Source organism: Macrotis lagotis, chromosome 1, assembly GCF_037893015.1.
Source record: "Macrotis lagotis isolate mMagLag1 chromosome 1, bilby.v1.9.chrom.fasta, whole genome shotgun sequence".
Taxonomy (NCBI): Eukaryota; Metazoa; Chordata; class Mammalia; order Peramelemorphia; family Peramelidae; genus Macrotis; species Macrotis lagotis.
Window position 1 is genome coordinate 199,734,043 of NC_133658.1, and position 23,329 is coordinate 199,757,371.

Below are 23,329 nucleotides of genomic sequence, written 5' to 3' on the forward strand. Positions count from 1 at the left end.
GGGCAGTTAGATGACTAATAGAGTGCCAGATTTGGGGTCAGGAAGGCTCATCTTAAGTTCAAATCTGGACTCATAGTCTAACTAGCTATGTGACCCTGGGCAAGTCATTTAATCTTGTTTTTCTTAGTTCCTTCATGTATAAAATGAGCTAGAAAGGGAAACGGCAAATCACTTCAGTATCTCTGACAAAAAAACCCGCAAATAGGGTTAGGGGGAGTCAGAAACAACTGGAAAATGACTAACAACTATTTAATTAGAATTAATTTATTATTATTCATGTCATGTGATTATAAGAGGAAAAAAAGGTTTAAGAAGAGAAATAGGTTCCCTTCCTCTTTCACACAAGATGAAGCAAAAAGAGAGAGCAGATAATTCAAGTTTTAATCCATCCTCTGAAATTTACTACCTGTGTAACCTTGAGCAGGTTTCCTCTAATGCTGGAGCTTCAGTATCCTTAGTTTGTTATAGACTAGTTGACAATCTCTTATAACTCGGAATTCTATGTTCAACATCAAAATGTATAACTGCTGGCAGTTTTTAGTATCCTCTAACTCATATTTGACTAGCAATGGTTCAAGAGTAGGCATGAACTGCAAAATTACTTAAATTTGATGGTATTTTTGTGGGAAAGGAAAATATTATAATACTAACCTAGGGCTAGCTATGAAAGGTTGGCAGAATGTTTCTAAACGAAAGTCTTATGAAAGAAGAATGTAGTGGTGGGAATGTAATAAATATTTGTAAATGTTCACTGACATTTAGGAATATGAATGCAGAATATTAAAAGGCCCAAGGCTTCAATGCTGAGATGTAAATAGAAGTTTAGGGATTTCTTTAGAAAGGGCAGGATTGATATAAGTGAGTACTGTATGGTAATGCTCTGTTAAATCTGTTTAGAGATAATGGAAATAATTCCTTAATTTAAAAAAATTCCTGGCAAGTATCCCATTCATATTTAATAAAGGCATTATCACTGGCCTCAAAGATGAATTCACTTTGCTAGGATTTTAGAGATTAAGAAGGTTGAGACCAACCTCTCAGCAAGTTTGTGAAATCTGACTTCCAGACCCTGCCAACTCTACTGCTCTCTCCAAGTCACCAATGATTTAAGAGCTGAATTCTATTTGTCCTTTTCTAGTCCTAATCTACTACTTGACCTCTCTGAAGCTTTTGACAGTGGTATCTACTACCCAGGCTTTGGCTTCTGTAGTTTCTTCTGCTAATTCTTCTGTCTACTACTATGTCCAAGTTGCCTTTACTATTTCAAAATCCATCTTCTGTCTTTCCTCACCTCTAAATCTTAGATGTATCAAAGATTCTTGCCTGAGTTCACTGTTTGTTCCTATTTTCTCCTCTCTCTATGTTAATGATCTCATCTGCTCCCATGAGCATTTATGCCTATGTAGTTGACTCTCAAATCTATTTAGTCATCCCTAACCTTTCCTTTGAGTTACAGTCTTGCAATGTTCACCAGACATCTTCACCTGGAATTCTAATTAGAATCTCAAATTTAATATATCTAAAACAAAGCTCATTATTTTTTACCCCTTAAAACTGCTTCTCCAAACTTTCATCCACCAACACCTAGATTTTACAATTCCTCAAATCATCTTTGACTTCTCTTTCTCCCTCATTTCCTTCTCCACTCTTTACCACATCCCAAGGCTTGCCAGTTCCCTCTTCACCCCCCCCCCATATATATTATCTTCTTTGCACCCATTTTCAGCTTAGATGGTTTCTACTCCATGGAAAAAAATCCCTTAATTCTGACAATTCTCTCTCTCTCTCTCTCTCTCTCTCTCTCTCTCTCTCTCTCTCTCTCTCTCTCTCTCTCTCTCCCTCCCTCCCTCCCTCCCTCTGTCTCTCTCTTCCTGTCTCCCTCCCTTTCTCTCCCTCCCTTCATTCTGTATATCTGTTATCTGTCTCTGCCCACTCCTCAAACTGCCTTGCATATATTTAGCTTTATACATATTATACATCCTCATCTTCTCAAAGGTAGTGCAGTGATTAGCACATAGGAAATATTTTTAAAATGGCTTCTCAAATTATTACTAATTTGTTGTTTTTCTCAAATCTCATTCACAGGAATCAAGGAAGTAACCATTTAGAGATAAGTCCCCTAAACCACAGAATTTGGAACCAGAAGAGGCCTTGGAGATCTCCTAGTACAACTCAATCATTGTTTATAGGAACACTGAGGACCAGAGAAGCTAACTGAATTGCCAAAAATCACATAGCTGATAAGGGACCAAACCTTGATTCAAGTTGAGATCCAGGATTTTTTCCATTCTACGAAGTTAATTCTAGTATTTACTGAGCATAGCTTATCATATGCCTTGCCACTGTAAGAGATACTGAGGAGGGGCAGCTAGGTGGCACAGTGAATAGAGCACCAGCCCTGGAGTCAGGAGTACCTGAGTTCAAATCTGGCCTCATACACTTAATAATGACCTAGCTGTGTGGCCTTGGGCAAGCCACTTAACCCCACTGCCTTGCAAAAAACATAAAAAAAATTTTAAAAAAGAGATACTAAGGAGACACATGATAGGGCTGTTGATAACAATAGCTGGCATTTATTTATTATTTTATGATTTACAAAGTGAAGGAGGAGAAAATGAAAGAGAGATCTATTCTGCTTCCTTACCTCATCACAAGTAGACCTCTCTCTAAACCTGGAACCCACTTTTCTTACATAGAGGCTTAAACAGGTTAAGTAATTTGGCTGAATTTGTATTCTGTAAAGTCACATATGTTGCTTGTTGCTATTGTTCAGTAGTATCTGGTTTTTCATGACCCCCTGCACCATAGCACACCAAACTCTTATAACCTCACTACTTCCCCAAGTCTGTCTATGCTCATGTTTGTTGCTTCCATGCACTATCTATCCTTTGCTGTCCCCTTTTCTTTTTGTCATCAATCTTTCCCAACATCAGAATTGTTTTCAATGAGATTTGTCTTCTCATTATGTGACCAAAGTATTTAAGCTTCATCTTCAGTTTGTTTTAGAACAATGTAATAGAGAAGACATAATCCAGGATGAAACTTAGGACACAAACTCCTCTAAGTGTGCTGGGAGGCTCCATGATGGGGGTTTATTTAAAAATCACTCCCATGACATCTAAAGCAAATCTGGACCACAGTGACATCTGTAAAATGAGGGAGTTGGACTAGATGGTAGTCCCTTAAGTCCCTGATAGCTTGTGATTTTTTTTATTTTTGAGTATGAGAATGGAAGAAATCAGACAAAAGACTCCTTAAGGGAATGGATTTTAATCAAGTTATACTTTAGTTGGCCCAGAATGAGATCTTCACCCAAAACAGATTTCTCTAAGGCCTCTCAAGATTCCAGAATCAGAGATGGAACAAAGGCTCAAGATGGTCTGTGCTGTGACTCAGAGTTGGGAAAAAAGGAGAGGGCTCCAAAAGCTCTAGAACAGCCTGAAATGTCAGTGGGTGCTGAAGGGTTTTCTTTTCCTATGCCACTGTTTAGTCATTCAAAACTGCACTCCCAGAAATCATTAGATTGATTGAATTTAGGTACTGAACTTACAAATAAATTTTGGTGTTGTCATTTCAAATTATGTCTGGCTCTTCAGAACTCCATTTGGTGTTTCCTTTAACAATGATACTGAGAAGTTTGCCACTTCCTTCTGCAACTCATTTCACAGATAAGGAATCCCACGCAAAAATAGTTGAGAGACTTGCCCAAGGTCACCAAGCTAGTAAGAGAGACTGGATTTGAATTCAGGACTTTCTGATTCCAGTCCTATGGCTCTATCTACTCTAATTTTTAAAAATCATCTTATTTTTCTTCATTATTCTCAAAATAACTAACATATAGTAGATTGTTGTTTAGTTGTTTCACTCCTGTCCAACTCTTCATTACCCTATCTGAAGCTTTCCTTGCATAGATATTGGAGTAGTTTTTCATTTCCTTCTTCAGTTTATTTTACAAATAAGGTAAACTGAGATAAATAGGATTAACTGACTTGCCCAGGATCACTAGCTACTAAATTTGAGACCAGATTTTAACTCCGGTCTTCCTAAATTCCAGGCCCAGTATTCTATTTACTGAACTATCTACATGCCCCTCCAAATGAATGCCAATCCCTTAGGTTTGGAAAAAGTCTAATTACTTTCAAGTATGTATGTATGTCTTTATTATCGTAGTTGAGAATTGTGCAAGACTTAAAGGGGTTAAATGACTTGTTCATGATCTGCAATTCTGTAATCTGTAATCAATGTGTGTAGAAGAAGGACCTGAGGCCAGCTCTCCTTGTCTCTATGGCTAGAATTACCTCTTTTTTTCTTTTTATAATTAAAATAATTCATATTTTTATATTATTTTCATGTTTAAGCAACCAGTTGGAACAATAGGTAGAGTCCTAGGCCTGGAGTATAAAAGATGAGTTCAAATTGGGCCTTAGATGAGTCTATTTTAGTTCTAGGCCTAGATATGTGACTCTGGTAATTTAACCTCTGTTTGTTTCAGTTTTCTCACCTGTAAAATGGGAAAAAAATCATAGTGTCCAATGCTCAGGACTGTTGTGGGGATCAAAAGAAATAATATTTTTAAAGTGCTTAGAACAGAGCCTGGTAATCAGAAGGTGCTTGATGACTACTTAGTTTCCTTATTTCCTTTCTCCTTAAATCCTAGGTTCTAACTAGATTTGACTATGAAATAATCTAATTACTAGTTATTGGAATTTCCTTATCTGTTAAACAAGTATTCCACTTGATGATAGCCAAGGACATTTCTAATTTTAACTTTTCTTGGGAGATAATATTGTTTGAAATCAGGAACTTAAGTTTGCATCCCATTGGTGAGATTCATCACCTAAACTTCCTGGTTCTATAAACAGAGGACTGGACTAAATGACTTCCAGATGCCATTTCCAGGAGAGGAGAGGGGAGAGAGAGAGAGAGAGAGAGAGAGAGAGAGAGAGAGAGAGAGAGAGAGAGAGAGAGAGAGACATTTCCTGCCTTGGAGAGTTACCATCCTGATTGGTAATTATTCACATAACCTACTTTTCTCTAGCCACCCTCATCATCACAATGCTTCTTTCCTTCTTACTCATATTTTTTTACATGTTATACAGCCCTTCTTTTTCTATCTCTGGCTAGAAACACTAATCAAACCATTTTACCATTTACTTTTTGAAAAAGTATGTCAAATGACTGTCCTATGACTCTACTCACTGGTCTTTTGACTTCTCACACCAAAATATTCTTCCTTTGTACTCACTATTCTCTATATGCAAATTCTACCTATTATGTGACTCCTTAAAGAAGAGAACTGTTTTTCATTTTTGTATTTGTATCTCTATCATAATGTATGGCATATTGTAACCCTGCCCCCCAAAAATACCTTTTCATTCCTTCTATGACCATCTTTGATCTCCCACCTTTCTGCCTTTGCTCTCTATACCTATTCTCATTCCCTCTCTTTGCCTATTGATATTCCCACCAACCACTCAACTCAATTAGTATCTCCTATAGAAAGCCTTTCTTGGTTACCCCATTCATTGACAATCTGTCCACTCAGATCTCATATATAGTAACACTTTTTAAAATCTCTCTAATGCAGTCAAGTAAATTATTTTATGTATGATACTTATCAATATATACACACACATATATTTTCATACTTCTACCAGATTATTAGCACCATGAAGACAGAGATTATTTTGTTTTAACTTTGGATCTTCCCCAGCATTTAACACCATGATCTTCACACAATAAATGTCTGTGTAATTTTGTTTGCTTTACAAATAATCTTTATTCTTATACATAAATAAATAAATACCTGTATTTAAATATAAATATAATTTACATATACAAACACACAAGCAATGAATATGCACAGATACAATAACATACTAATACCAACATACATGTACTATTCACATATATGTACATATCTATACTTGAAATTAGATAAAATTACATATATGGAGAAAATAAAACATTTATGAAGAGTAGATAAATATATATGTAATTCTATGTGTATATGTGTGTATGCATCTACACATAACCACACATACATAGAGAAACCAGATTTCATTCATTTATTACTATGCAAACTGGTAGATGTTTTGTAATGTAATCACAGAGAGTCTGAGAAGCAGAGAGGTGAAATGACCCATGCCAAGTTACATAACTAGCATGTCAGAGTTAGAACTTGAATCCCAGACTCCTTAAGGAGATTTTGAAGCGAAATGATCAGGATTCAAATTCTACCTCTACCTCATTAATTTTGCAATCTTGTTCATTCACTTAACTTCTCTGAGTCTATTTTTCCTCAACTGTAAATTTGTGTTGGACCAGATAAGCTTTAATGTCTTGTTCAGCTATGATCCTATAATTTCCAAGCCAATTCTTTATGTGCTATGCCATATTGTTCTCACCATTACCCTCTGTGTATATGTATATGCATATACTTAATTTAAAATGTATTTAAAAATACATATATAAGGAACGGTGCATATAAATTATGCAAATTTTTTAAAGTTTCAATAAGCTCTAAATTGCACTAAAACTTTTTGAATACCGTGTGTGTATACATTTCATGGATAGGTAGGTAGAGAGAGAGAGAGAGAGAGAGAGAGAGAGAGAGAGAGAGAGATTCAAAGAGGAAGACAGAGAGAAAGGGCAAGGAAGGAAGAAGGGTAGTAAGAGAATAGAGAGAAGAGATTCGAGTAGAACTTTAAAATATTAGAATTTTGACATATATATGTAAATTTTCTGAATGAAATCTGTTCAATGCTAAGAAATAAATCTTTAGATGGAAAAATCAGATAAAACCTCTGACCTTAAAGCACAAAGGTGTGAATATAATCGGGTGTTCTTATATATTTATGCTTTGCCTCTATCTAGGATTGTCCATGTGCATGGCTTTTACTCTTCCAGTGCTTCGTGTTCTCCTAAGAGTTGACAAATGCTGCTCTGATACCCACAGTGCTGCTGCTAATGATTATAAATAAGTGTTAACTAATGATGAGTCTCTTGATTCAAAACATCTGTTCCCAGGGTACTCACTCTGTTTCAATTCACACTTGTCAAAAATCACAAATATCTGCTAAACTCAATATACCTCGAACTCATTTAAACAATGTTTCCTCTTCACCACTTCTTGGGCAAAGGGTTGAGCAGCAGATGGATAGAATATCAAGACAAAAACAATGGGGTGGCCAATTTAAAACAAGTCCCACTCAACAGAACTTTAAATAGACTTATTCAAACAGGCCACCCATGGGAATGAAGGTGGAAGGAAAGAATGAATAATCACAGCATGTAAAACAGACCTTTTCTCTCTTACAGCATACTCTCTCCATCTCCTCTTTCTGCAACAATGACTAAGGGGAAAGGGGAGAAGAATAGTCAAATTTCAGGAACCAAAGGGATTAAGAAGGAAAGGACTAAGCATGGGATTGTTCAAGAACAAGGAGCTGCAAATATGGAGTAATAGTGCTGGTTCCTCTGTATGTTTACCCACTCTAGGCAGCTAGACAAGACTAGGAGAAATGGTTGCTCTGGCTCTATATGGACCCAAATATACTTTAGTGTCTAGTAAAGAATTTTGATGTGAAAAGAAATAACTTGTATTTAAAAAGACCTAGAATGACCCCAAATCCAGAAATTAAGATGAAAAAGAATGAGCATCTGAACATATATTGCCAATGACTTCCCTTTAAGATGAATCTGAGTTGACTCACCCAGATCAAGAGGTCCATCTGTTAACTTAACATTGACCCTTTTGGAGGCCACAAGTTGAATAGCAATGAATAATAAATACATCAAGAACAAGCTGCTGATTGAGGGATAGGACTAAATATTTGACCTGTGTCTGGGAACTTCTAATTTGAAAAGACTATAGACAGACTAGTAAGCCTAAATCTGGGAAAGGATATAAATGTATATCTCACATGTTAAATGTTTTAATGTATTTAATTTTATTCCTTTTAAAAATTTCTTTTGTCTTAAGTACAAAGACTATATACAATTAAGCCATGCAGTTGCCTCCATTATACCATTTCACATGATTACAGTTCATTGAAATATAGCAGTCACATGGAGGAAAGAAGAGTTTTTTTCCTAGTGGGTGGGTGGGAGCTCAAGCTGAGATTCTCACTGGATAATCAATTCAGAATACACAATCCAAGACACAGGAGTCAAACAGTTGCCACCCATCAAAATAGCTGGTAAATAGAAGTAGAAGCTCTCTGGGAATCAGAACAGCATTCTCTCCCAGAGATTCCTGCTCTTCAGTGGAGCACACAATGAACTAACCAAATAACAAAAAATTTACTAAGTACCAGTGCTAGCACCCGGACCCTATTCACAAACAGGGCCAAGTACTATAAAAGAAAAGAACGTTTTCTGGAAAATAAGCTTCCATTTTGTTCATGTACCTATCACCTATGGATGAACCATAGAACTATATACATGTTTACCTATTCATTTATTTTCATCCCAATCTGTGAAGATGGAAAGAGGAAGCAGAAATTACTCCTTGAAAAGAAAGCACCTTAATGAAACTACCTCATTTGATTATCACAAATACCTAACAAAATAGTTAATAGTTAAACATTATTGAATGTTATTTGAAAACCCTAAGGTACTATGAAAATCAATTTTTATAAGTATGTGTTAAACATACACACAATATTATTATTACTGTTACCAACTCTCAGAGGTACAGTTAGGTGGCACAGTGGACAGAGTACCACACCTGAAATCAGGAAGATCTAAGTTCAAATTGGACCTCAAATACTTACTAGTGGTGTGATCCTAGACAAGTTACTTAACCCTGTTTGCCTTGGTTTCTTCAACCATAAATGTGCTGCAGAAGAAAATGGCAAACCACTCTTGTATCTTCGCCAAGCAAAATCCTAACAGGTTCACAGAGAGTTGAAATAACAAACAACTGAACAACAACCTTACAGAATTGTTGTATGAAAAGCACTTTGTATATTATATTGAACTGTACATATCAAAGAAACATTGTGTCTACTATGTACCAAGTGCTGAGTTAGTTGATATTTAGAATGAATGAATAAAAATATCCACTAAATAATTACTATGTGCCAAAGAACTATACTAAGAATTATAGATAAAAATATAAAAAGAAGACAGTCCTAGGTCTAAGAATTATAAATAAAAATAGGAGAAGACCAGGAGGGGAAAAAGTAAAGAAGACAATGGACTAAAAAAGGTTAGGGGTCTAGACAGACACACATGAGAAAAAATATTCCTTTTTTCAATTTCTCTCTCCACTCAGTTTCCCCACCTAACTCTACCCCTCACTAGTTAGAGACAGAGGCAGAGTCAGAGTAAGAGAAAGATGAACAAGAGACAGAGAAAGTCTGGGTCTTCACTTTTTAAGAGCAGCTCCATGCCTCACTTTCCCCTAATCCTAGGCTTGGTTTTTTGTTTTATTTGGGAATTATTATGTTTATGATCATCAGATTTCAAGTTGAAAGTAATCTTAGAGATCATTTCTTCCATATCCATTGTACGAAAGATAAAGGTGAGTCCCAGAGATGGAGCCAGAATCCACTTCAGCAAGTGTCAGAAACAGGATTCAAATCCAGGTCTTCAGACTTTTCCAAGTCCTATGTTCTTTCTATTATGTGCTCACTATTGCATTCAGAAAAAAATATCAAAATCCTCACTGGAAGTCTTTTTATATTTTTAAATTTTTTTCCTGTGTATGACTTGGCCCTGGCTGAGCAATGTGTGCCAGCCAGCACTCCCATTCGCCTTCCCGAGGTTACTTAATTTAAACTTGAAAGCCAGCGCCTGCTCCAAGCCCAGCCTGCATCTGTGCCCAGCTTGCAGCCTCCTCCCACACCCACCCATTCTGCTCAGCTTCTGCTGCTACTTCCCACTCTGTCAGGCTTAAGTGAAGAGACACACTCCTTCTGCCACCTGCCCTTCGCTATTCAACTGCACCTGCTCTCCACCCAGAAGAACACACAGAATCACAGACATCGGCCACAGCATGTGTCAGCAATCTCTTTTCTCTGAAACTGACTGATCTCTTCTATACACTATGACATATTCCTCTGCTGCCAAAGTGGCAGGTCATGTTTAAAAAAGATTTTTAAATTATAATAATAGCACACATTCAAAAAGTTTATGACAGTATTTAAGGTCCTCTATAGGCTCATTTTTTGTCTTACAACAGTTCTATCAAGCAGATAATGAAAATATTATTCACATTTTATAGATAAGGAAACTGAAGTTTATCAAGCCTAGTTGACTTATCCAAGGTTAGAGTAAATAGACTTCAAACTCAGATTTTGTGATTCCCTTCCAATGCACTTTCCACTATGATGATTGAAAAGACTAATCTAACCTAACAAGTATTTATTAAGGCACTCTGTATATACCAGGTGATTCAAGGAGAGCAGCTGGAAATATAAGGGGGGGGGGAAGTCCCTGCCCTTGAGAAGCTTACATTCTACCAAACAAAATAAAATTCTTGGTTGGCTTTAAAAAAACAAAACAATAATTTAATAGTGAAAATAACAGCTGAATTCAATGTCATGGCTGATGAAGTCAGGTTTTCAGACCTGATATCCAGCACTCACTCTCTAGGCTTTACCCAACAATTGATAATGAAAGGCATTGATATAAAAATGCAGGGTGTCCTAATAACATTTAATTCATTTTTATGCTAGTAATGTCAGATTATGATGACATTTTATTTAAACCTCCCATTATGGTTAAGTATACAAAGAAATATAGAAGAGAAGTCCAGAAAACTTTATTTTATACTGTGCCCTACCACTTTTTCTGAGCTTGGATAAATGATTTCTCACTCTCCCTCAGTTTCTTCTTCTAAATGAAGGAACTGAATTAAATGAAATTTAAGGCCTCTTCAAACTCCAAAATTCAAGCTACAGTTAGCAAAGAAAGGGTAGGAATGGACTAAATTTCTTAAAATGGGAATTTTATCTATCTATCTATCTATCTATCTATCTATATGTGTATGTATGCATATATAAATATATACATATATTTATAAATATTAAAGATTCTTCTATGTTGTTGTTCAGTTATATTTGTTGTTCAGTTATATTTGACTCTTCATGTCTTCATGGAAACAATTTAAAAACCTAGAAGTTGATCTGGTATAAGGTATGTTATCTATCTCTGCCTGTCCTTGTACAATTAAGGAGCTACTTAAATCACTAACATGTCCTTCTAAATGCTAGGAGTTGGCTAACTCAAGTCCACTAACAAGGTAATGGAGATCTAGACGGGTCCCATAAAACAATTAACATCCCTTATTTTTCAGAGAGAAGTCCTACATGGATGCTTGCCTGCTTTCTTCAAAATAATCAATCATGTTATCTACACCAACTCTTGTCCTGTAGCCAATTTCACTGTCTTCCCCACCTACCCAAACTCTGTATTCCTCAAAACTATACTGAGGCTGGTGACCCAACACCAGGGTCTTTGGTCATTGAGAAAGGTCACTGACCCAATTTATTGATTACTTCTACCTAATTGATCATATTATCAGTTTATCTTAAATTTCAAGCATAACACTTTCACCTGGACTATTACTATAGCCTCATTAGTATCTCTGGTTCTACTCTTCACACCCTCTCTAATCAGTCCACTAGTCACTGAAGTGATTTTTCCAAAACACAAATCTGATCATGTCACTTCTCTAAGCACCACCCTCCTCAATAAACTCCAAGGGCTCCCTATAACCAATATTTTTCAAATTTTCATTCCAGCCTATTTTTCAAGGTTTCTCACATAATCTTCATCTCCACACATTTTGCCAGCCACTATTACTCTTCCTTACATGCAATATTCTATCTTCCTTCTCTCCTTTTTTGCTGTTTATCTCCATCTAAAAGTCACTCTCCTTTCTCACCCTTGCCTCTTAGAGGCTTAAGATAGCTTCCATTAAGCAGTATGAGGCCTTTCCTAGCATTTCCAAGCTTCCAACACCTTTCTCTCTAAAGTTACCTTTGAATCTGCTTTGCTTGTATATTTTATATACCTACATAAAGTGAACATAGTTACCCTAATTCTAATTTATGGTCTTCTAAGATAAGAATTGTTTCATTTTTATCTTAACATCTCAGCTTCTAACACAGTACCTGGGAAATAGTACTTCCTAATTGATTGAATTCTGCAAAATGGCACAGTGAAATATGACTTTTGTTGAATTACTTATTTTACTGGTGAGAAATCCAGTCTCCTACCTCATCTCTGACTTTCAGTTTTCTTCAAGTTTCTCCTAAAGTCTCACATACTATAAGAAACATTTTCCCAGGTTTCTTTAATCTCAATTCCTCTTTTTTTGAGATTTCCCTCAATTTATCCTGTTTGTACAGAGTCTCATGTTGCTTTCCCATTAGGCTACGAGTTCCTTGTTTTTTGTTTTGGGGAAATTTTTGCCTTTTTTGTATCCCCAGTTTTTAGAACTGTGGTTGCCATATAGTAGGCACTTAATCAATATTTGTTGAATTGTTTAATTTGCCTCAAAGTACTTACTGTATTGGGAAAAATGAATATTTAAAATTGTTTTTACATATAACTAGGGGAAAGAAAATAGTTTTAAAAAATAAAAAAAAAATTTAAAAATTAAAATAATAGACATCTCTTCACTAACATTTCAGATGACAGATTTTCCATTACATTCAAACTAAGTAACTGTTCAGAAACTCCTAGAAATAGAGAATTGTCTGGGTATTCTGAGGGATTTAGTGATTTGGCCAGGGTCATACTTATAGTACGTAACAGTAACAAAATTTGAACTGATCTTCCTCACCCTAGGAATTTTTCTGACTTCAATAATATACCAGGTTGCTGATGCTGTGAGTATTATTATCTCTATTTACCAGTGATGTAATTTAAGGAGACAGGGCCATTAGAGACTATTTCAGTCAATCCTTTAACTTTATTGATAAGGAAACTGAAGCAAAGAAAGGGTTTTCTCTTTCCACCATACCACACTGAAAAGTAAAACCTAATTCAGAGTCATTAGCAGAGCACCCTCCTTCCAGCAAAACTGAACAATTTGCTATTCCCCAAATTTTCCTGCTTTTTTGCCCTTCTTTTCATTTTTTTCAAACTTGACTGGAACAGATTCCCTCCATGTTTTTATCTATGCAGTCTTCTCTTCAAGACCCAGCTCACACACCTTCTGGAAGATTTCTCTATTTCCCTTGGTTTGACTTCTCCTATGGATTTACTAAATTCTAACTTGCACTATAGGTATTTGTGTATAAGGTTCATTTCTCCATTAGACTTTAAAATGCAGGACAGGGACTATGTCTTAGTCACTAACCTGCAAAATCCACCACATAGAACATGGACTTAATAAATAATTTTTCAATCACATATTCAATTCCATAACCAAGTGAGGACAGGCATACTAAGGCTAAAATAATATGATAATAAAATTAGAAAAGGGAAGAAAAGAATTTCTATATAATTTATATCACAATTTTATTTCAAGTGGTTAGATTTATTTCATTTGACCTCAAAGATAAAAACCAAATAAATAGCTAAAAACTGTAGCAACATGTTTAATGGCTAGCATTTAAATAATAACTAGTATGTATATGCAGTTTTAAAATTTGTCAAGCATTTTACAAATATCATCTCATTTTATCCTCATAATAATCCTGGGATATAGGTGATATTAATATCACCATTTTATAGATTTGGAAATTGGCAGTCAGAAGTGATTTAACCAGGACTATACAGACATTATTATTATCTCTGATGCTGGAATTCGAATGTAGATCTTACTGACTCCAAATCTAGCTACTGTGTCAATTGGCTTTTATTTAAGATTGAAATTCTGAAAAATTTCCTAACAATCAAAGCTAAATTAAAAAATACATTGAATAGACTACTCCCAAAGCCATGAATTCACCTTTCAAAGAGAAACTTTGATTACTTTTCTAGTGAACTGTAATCAGAATTCCTCTTTTTTTGCATGGGTTGGATATGCTGACTACTGATATTCCTAAATTCCTGTGATTTTGTAACTTCAGGTTGGAAGGGTCAGTTCAACCGAGTTCAACCCCTTCATTTAGAAGATGAAGAAAATAGAACCAGTAAAAGGAAATGACTAAGTTTCAATACCAGGTCTTCTGCTTCCAAACCCAAAGACAGTATTATATTAACAAAAATCATGTAATTGTATTTGTTGCTTATACTCAAAATCTTTTAAAATTCACATCTCTTCCTCTAAAACCTGCCCCCAAATAACAGACAAATAAGCAAACAAAAATGTTTAGAGCTACTCGAGGGAGTTTAGGTCAGAGGTGAGTTATGACTAAATGACCTAAGCTTTGGTGACCCTCTTGCCTGGAAGGCTTTCCATGGAACTCTGATTTGATAACACAACTGTGTCATTCGTGGCCTCACTTGTTGATAGCCCTATTTCAGAACTTCTTGACCTGAGTCATATCCTGCTGGTTTAATTCCTGACCATAACAAAGTTACATCATTGCTTGTATCGTGTATGCTAATTTTATAGTTTTCTTCTGTAAGAGCTGTTTAATGTTTTCAATAAACTGGCTCTGTCAGTCATCCTGCTGATATTCCCCACCTGAATGTTAATGTATTTTTTTTCTCTACTGAGCCAAATCCATCCCCTAGTGGACAGGGGAACTCAGCACACACAAAAAAAATGAATATGAATAAATAAACACAGCTTAAGAAAACTTGTATGTATTTTTGCTTTGTGAGCACCACACAACTTCAATAGTTTTCTTTTGGAAATTGAAGTACATTTTTAAAAATCAACAGATTTTTAAATGTTTTTTTCTTTCTGTCACTACTTATTTTTCATATACGAACAAAACTAATCCCCCTCAAAAAAAGGGATTGGGACTTTGAAAATAACATTCTACATAAATGACCTGGTAGCCTCACTGACTTCAAATATATGGTTTCTCAGTAATATGCTACACTGTCTTGTGTCTCTCTTTTTTTTTAAAAAGTGTTACTTCTTTTGACAAAGCAGATAAACCTAAGAAAAATTTAGAAAAGGCCATTCACAAATGCATTGCTTGAAAACAATCAACACAATATGAAAGAGTGATTAGTACTGAGAATACATATAACCATGCCCTTTGTAGCTTATCATTTGTAAATAAAAGGCGGGGGGGGGGGGAGACAAGTTATTTTGGCATTATGGGAGGCAGCTTGATGGCCCAGTGGAAAGAGCACTGGCCCTGGAGTCAGAAGGACCTGAGTTCAAATCAAGTCTCAGACATTTGATACTGTGATATTTGGCAAGTCACTTAACCCCTCCCAAAAAAATTACTATCAAATCTTGGTCATAAATTTTTTGACCTGAGATATGTTTTGTTTTTTTTTAGGTTTTTTTTTTACAATTTTTTTCTTATTTTCATTTTCACTGTTAAAGCCATAATGTAAATTGTTCTTTTGGCTCCATTTTCTTCCCTCTGTACCACCTATGACTACTCCCATATTTTTTGGACTTTTCATATTTTTCATTCATTACAATGCAATAATATTTCATTAAATTGATTTACTATGATATACTTTGTCATTTTTCAATTACCAGAGACAGAGACAGGGCAGAGATGGAGAGCAACAGAGAGACAGAGGGAAAGAGAAGAAAGAAAATGGTATGGTAAAGTGTGGTATGGTATGGTATAGGGTGGCTTGATGTGACGTGGCATGTTATGGATGATATGGTATTATACTTTGTGTGTGTGTGTGTGTGTGTGTGTGTGTGTGTGTGTGTGTGTGTGTGTGGTGTGGTTTGGAAAGTTAATTCCTATATATATTAAATGGATTCTCTGATTTTAGTGGCATACAATATTATTGTATCAACACAATTTTTTCTAAACTATTTTAAACTGATTACTAGGTAATTAATTTCTTGTATTTGTATAGTTATGTAACAGTACATTTTGCTATCTATTATCTCATTTGTTTTTCAATATAATTTTGTGATACACAAAACAGGTATCAGTATTCTCATTTTCAACAGATGATGAAACTAAAACACAGAGGTAAAAAATTTGTCCAGGATCACATACCCACTAAGTACCAGAAGCAGAACTAGAATTATCATTCATGTTGAATTCCCATCATAGAATCCAGATCCATATGCCACTGGAGCTAGAAGGGTCTTGAAGGTCATTTGATTCATCTCCTAGATTTATACATGAGGGAGCTCAGGTGTAGAGTAGTAAAGTTACTACTGAAGGATACACAACTATTGATAAAAAAAAAAAAAAAAAAAGCAAAGCCAGAGCCTAATCTCTAGTATGGTACTTCAGTGACCTTTCCATATTATTCTGATGACTCACTCTAGGAGTTCATTGGTTCCTTAAATTCTATCTAAACTTTGTTATTCTCTTATGAAAGAAATGTTATTTTTTCCTTTATTCTTAGAAGTACAAAACTTAAATACTGCCTATTAGCCCCAACTCATACTTGGAAGAATGGTTCATATAAGTCAAGCCTTTTCAATGTAATTTATGTACCTCTAGAATACTTGGTTAGCAATGAAATTGGCTAAATAAGCAGATCTTTGTTGGAAAAGTCAGTCACTATTTTTATCTGCTGTTTTCATTTACCTGGAAAGTTATAGCATTATAAATGTAAACTATAACTGCTGCTATATGTAGTTTGTTGTCACTGATAATGAAAATGCCCCAAAACATGACAAATACCCTCACCCAGGAGAAGTACTTAGCATATTTGTAGAATTCTCACCTTTTTAAAAAAAAAATTATTTATTTATTTTCATCCATTTGTACATGCATATTTCCAAGTTACAAAATTTCCCTTTACCCTCCCTTCCCACCCATTCCCACTCCTCTCAGCAGGGAACAGTCAGGTTAGCATGTGTTTATATATCAACTATACCATGAAATTTCCATGTGCTCCAATTTGCAGTTAGGTGGCTCAGTGGATAGAGCACCGGCCCTGGAGTCAGGAGGACCTGAGTTAAAATCTAGTCTCAGACACATAATAATTACCTAGCTGTGTGACCTTGGGCAAATCACTTAACCCCACTGACTTTGAAAAAAACTAAAGAAAAAGAAAAAGAATGTATGCACACACATACAAGATTGGGGGTAAAAGAAGAGAAAAGTGGACAATTATTGACTGAATTCAGAAGAGTGGAAGGTAAAATTAAGAGATTATATATCATAAAATATTTGTATGAGGAGGAATCTAAAAGAGTGTTTATAATATGATGGTTGGAATATTTTTTACAGAGAATGTGGACTCTGATACTTTAAGAGTCCCAATTTCATCTGTTTCCATAATTCCTCTTCTAACATTATAAACAGTGTTGACAGGAATCCTAGAGATCACCTAGTCTAATCCATACCTAACCTAGAATCCCCTCTTCTGTATAATTTGCCAATGGTCATCGATCATACCCTTAAAGTAGTTCTGCAGAGCAATTCCCAAAGAGGAAGATGAATTTGAGAGAGACTAATGAGTCAATGGCTAGAGTGCTGGAGTCAGAAAGTCTCATTTTCCTGAGTTCAAATCCATCCTCAGACACTTACTAGCTGTGTAATTCTGGGCAAGTCACTTAACCCTCTTTTCCTCAGTTTCCTCATCTATAAAATGAGCTGGATAAGGAAATGAAAAATTGCACCTACACCTTTACCAAGAAAACCCCAAATTAGGTCACAAAGACTCAGATACAATTGAAATGATTGAATAAGAAAACTTAAAAAGTTTATGTATAATATGTATCACCTACATATATCTTTAATTATGGATATATGTATACATACATATACAAAAATGCATATATGTATATGTGAATATATACACATAAATATTACACACTTATCTGATCCATATGTGGGATTTTCTTAGTGTGGGGAATATTCCATTTAGAATTTCCTTTCACATATAGATAAGGAACTTGTAGTTGTAGAAAGCTGTGTAGGACATAGAGGTTAAGTAGTTTACCCATAGATGTTTAACTAGCATGACTCAGAGGTAACACTTCAATCCCAAGGTACTTGACACTTCTGAAGTCAACCCATATCCACTATACCATACTGCCTATCTGCTTACCTAAATAGTTTTATATCAATGTGCATACAAATATTTATAAGAAGTGGTCTCTTGTAATCTTTTTGAGGAAAATACAAAGTCAGAGGACATAAAAGACCTATGCATCAAATACTTCTGAGGTATACTATTTATGGGACCTTAGACAAGTCATTCAACCTCATTATACCTCAATTTTCCCCAACTATAAAAGGAGAAAGTTGAATTAGGTGGTTTCTTAGGTCCCTTCCAAGCTCTTCAGCTAAGATCCTATCATTTCATAAACCTCCATTACATTTTGCTAAGATATTCTTTGATGATTTGGTGTAGTAACCTGGAAAGATTGGACTATGCCAGCAAATTACCCAGTCATATCTACACTGCTCATTGATGACACTCAATATTATTCGATAGAATGATTAATATTCATTCAGAACCCATTGAACATTCTTAAGAAAAATTTCCTAGAGTGCCTGGCCTAAAATCATAAAAAGTCATTTTCCAGGAAAAAAATCAATCCTCATATGCTTACAAGCTGTGTGACCATGGGAAAATTACTTAACCCTGTTTTCCTCAGTTCCTCATCTGTAAAATGAACTGAAGAAGGAAATGGTAAACTATTTCAGTATCTTTGCCAAGAAAACCCTCAATAGGATCACAAAGAGTCATACAAACCTGAAACAACTGAACAACACAAATGGTATATACAATAAGTACATTTGGCAAATGATTATGATATTTTTATCATGTATTATGATATCTTTGTTCATTGCCTCAAATTGTCAATCAAGTCTTGGATTCTTACTTAGTCTTTTTTTTTTTTTGCTTCTTTTCTCCCTTCCTAGAATGCAAACTATTTAAGGACAGATTCCAAAACCAGGCTCCCTTATAACTTTTGTTACTCACACACATTCACAATAAACAGCACACATTAAGTATTCAGTAAAGAGTTGATCATTTACAGTCACAATCATAACTGCAAAGAATATTTTAAATGCTATGCTAAAAATGCAAGTGAGGAAAATCTTCCATTCCCCACAATGTCCAGGAAATAAAGAGACTTTATGGAGACAAGAAACATAAACAAGGCAGGAGGCCAGTTTGGCAATAATTCTATGAGAAGAACATCATTACATGGATATGCCCATAATTCACATCTGGGTTGACCTTAGAAGGAAACAAAGAGTAATGTTCTTAGTTAGACATTTATAACATAAGCACTCCACACTTTGCAGGGAGACTACATCCCACTTCAGCTGTATCTTTCTGTGGGGTATATATTTTTCAGACATGCTTACTGCTTAATGTCCCAATAACTAAAGAATGATTATTTTTAGGCTAGCAAGCAAAAAATTCCATAATCTGTTGAAATATACCGAACCTTTGACTTTTCCTTTTTCTCTCTCCTTTCTTCCCACAATTTTCTAATCCCATCTTACCCTTCCAATTCCCTTCTTACAAATCTACTCCTGTCTTGCCTATCCACCCCCATCTTGCCTTTTTTACATTTCAGATAGGGTTTTCTGAATTTATTATCCTTCATCTCCAACATGTCTCGACTTTGAGTCTGCTCTTGTAGGCAGCTTAAGTGATCTAGGTGGTACAACAACTTGGACTGCCTACCTTGCAGAGTTTTCATGAGAAAAGCATTTCCCATAAATCTTTAAAAATTCTATAGAAATATGAATTATAACAATAATAATTATTATTAACCCCAGGTCTTAAGTTTTTTCCTTAGACTGTTCATCACTGAGAACACTCCAGGAGTGCTATTTGCTCTGGTTCTTTTTTCTCTCTTTCATAACACCCTCACCAATATATTAGGGAGAAGAGAAACTTTAGAATACATAGAAAACTTAAAACCTTTCACATCTTATGTAGTTTGGCTTTGTTTTCTGGAGCTTAAAGTTATTCTTTTCAACTGGAACAATGTCCTACATAGACTAAGGATATCTATATATTACAAAAATAACTGGTAAAAGATTAATATAGGATTATTGACCTCCCAATATGAAGTTACTGCAACTGTATAACAAATTAGACATGAAATAATATACATTAATAAAGTCAAACTTTTTCCCCTTTCCAAAATAAAGCTAACATTCAGTGCAGAGTTTATTCCTTTTTGCACTATTTGAATACGTTTGAATTCTCAATTGAATTCTTCATTTCACACTTGATTTTCTCACCAAATACTTGCTTCTCTGAATAACTATAAGAAAAATGCAAATAAAAAGTTAGACCAATATCTCATTGGTTAAAAACACTATGCAAACAAATTACCATAATTGATTCCTTGATCTAGTATATGTAGGAATTGTTGTGTTATTCATCAGATATTATCATAATTCTTTGTTCAAGGAACAAGAATAAACAAGCTATAACATATCAATTGTTATGTAGACTTTAGGGCTTAGTAGGATAAAACTTGATAAAAAAATACTCTAAGGTATATTTCATGCTTCTTTGTAAATGACTTGACATGCTATCTATAAAATCTGTAAAGGCAGTACATAGCTACTCTCCAAACAGCTAAAATAGAAGCCCACATAGTATCAAAGGTTACCCTGCAATTCCAAGCATTTAGTCACAGACCTGTTTTATAGTACTTTTGCTTCAATTACAAACTTCAGTTATAGTGTGATAGGGTATATATTATGCTGGATTTGCAGCCAGGAAAAGTTGAGTTCAAATCTCAGCTTCCATTTACTGCCTGATTAACAGTAAATCACAAAGTCTATAAACCTCAAGCAACCACCTAGGACATATGCACTAAATTAGAAATAACTTGTGTTCTCTTATTGAAAGGGACATCTAGATGAATTAAGGACCAACTAAGTGGTGTGATAGATAGAACACTGATCCTGGAGTCAAGAGGACCAGAGTTTAAATCTGACCTCAGACACTTGACACTTATTGACTGAGTGACCTTGGGCATGTCACAACCCTGGTTGCCTTGCATCCAGGGAAATCTCCAATCCTGCTTCATATCTAACTACTGGACCCAGATAGCTCTGGAAGAAAAAGTGAGACTGTGACATCACAGTACTCCCCTCACTCAGATCCAGTTCACATAGATGTCATGGTATCACCTTGCTGATGTCATGGTCTTCTTCAAGAATGAAGGACAAAATTCACAAATCCTTGGAAGGGATTTTAGTTTGGTCTACCTAAATGAAAGAGAACCTTAGGAAGCTAGAAGCTTGAAATCAGTCATTAAATCATTCAACAATTATTGTGTGCCTTCCCTTCAGTGCTACATTAGCATACTTAGTAATCCTGGAACCGACAAAAAAAAATCACAGAACCACTGATAATCTGAGGGAGATTCAGGTTGTAAATCTTGAAAATTGAATAGAAATAAAATTATTCTTATTGGAAGTTTAAATGTTCTAATTGATCAATGCCTAAACTCTTGATTTTTGCTTTGATAGAATGTATATATATATATATATGCATATATACATACTCATTTTTATATAGATAATATATTCACATGAATGACAATATATAACTATTTTCATATTCATTAGAACATATAACCATTCTATGAATACATATATAAATATGATATGTGTATGTGTATATACATGCATATAGGCAATGTTCCAACATGATCTACAGGAGAAATCCTGGGACAAAAAAATTCTCAAAGACTTCAGCCTGTCATATTTCTATTGATTCAACAAGCAGGGTTTATAGGAATCTTCAAGTGAATATCTAGAGGTAATATCTGGAACCTCTGTAGTCATACTGATCTTTGGCTTCTATTAAAATAATGGAAAGGCAATATAGCTGCATTGTCTAGGTGGTTTCCTCATTGAAAAGGAAAAGGGGTGGGGAATTTGGATTAGATTCTCTCTCAGATCCCTTCCAAATCTCTGATCTTATGGTTAGGGATAGAAACCAGGTAGTTTTCTTATTTCTCTCTTCTCAGGGCAATAATGTCTGACAATCAAAGTAAAGAACTGGTACTATGTAGTTCTCTGTCATTATTTCTACCATATTCTACCACTCCCTGCCAAATTTTGCTATTTTAGTCAGTTTTTGGTGCAGAAGCAATGGACTTCTGTGTAGGTTTTATTCATTAGCACATCGCTGAATTAAAAGTATTTCAAAACCTTCCACTTGAAAAGAAACTTTGGGGGATTTCAAATGCCTGAGCTCACTCATCCCTACTATTTAAACAATTAAGTCCCATCTGCTTTTCCTGAATTAAAATGTGCAAATAACCCAAGCAACTGTTCATATCCCAACAGCCAATCTCTGTCGAATGGCTCAATATATTGTAACAAAAAGTGAAGGACTATTTTTTTTAATCAAATTTAATACTAAAAAATTTACACTGTTCAAAGTAAATTCTCTGCTTAGTAGATAACAGAAGGTATGGCCAAACTTCCATAAAGACTAAAGAAAGGGATATGCTGTTTTGGACCAGATAGCCAAATGACATTTCCTGAACACTTTTATACTGAGGAAGGTACACATATAGAAGAAAGTTGGGGCAATTCCGAATATCAGAGAAGCAACCAACTAGGATTTGTCTATTAGAGGTCTTCCCATAGAAGTTAGAAGACTACTTGTATAAATTATACAATGTAGTCTTTTTCGGGTACAGATTTTACCAGACCTCTGGTTTTCCTTCCTACTCTGAGATTCTGATCTTCAGAATCTCAGAGCCTTCATTGTATATCATATTTTCTATTTGTAAAATAGATATTCCCAAACATCTGGAAAATGTGTTAATTTTATATCCTATCAATAAGTGGCAGCATGGAATAATGGATAAAGAGCTGACCTCAAAGTCAGAAAAACCTGTGTTCTGTCCTCTTTCTTACACACATGTGACCTGAACCAAGTCACCTAATCTCTCAGTTCTCTAGAAAATTCTAAGATTATAAATTGCAAAAGAAGGTGCCAACCTACATAGGTAGAGGGAATTTCCTCCCTTGGAATTCTCTATAGCAATTAAATCACAGGTCCAGTCCCTATCCTTTCCTCCCAGTCGCAGAATATACATGTTCTCTAGCAAATAGAAATATTTTTTATCTTAAAATTGAGTATCACTGACTGCTTAACCTTTTTGAAATTTTATTATTGCATGACTATCAAAAGTCTGTATGACAAATTGTGACCATGGCTGCTATTCTCTAAACCAATTCATTATTGAAACTTTAAATTATGCTTGGCACTAGAATACACTATCTCCTGATAGACATGAGAAAATGCTGTGAGGCAACAGAGCTCGGGAACAGAATGCCAGCCAATTGTGTAATCTAAA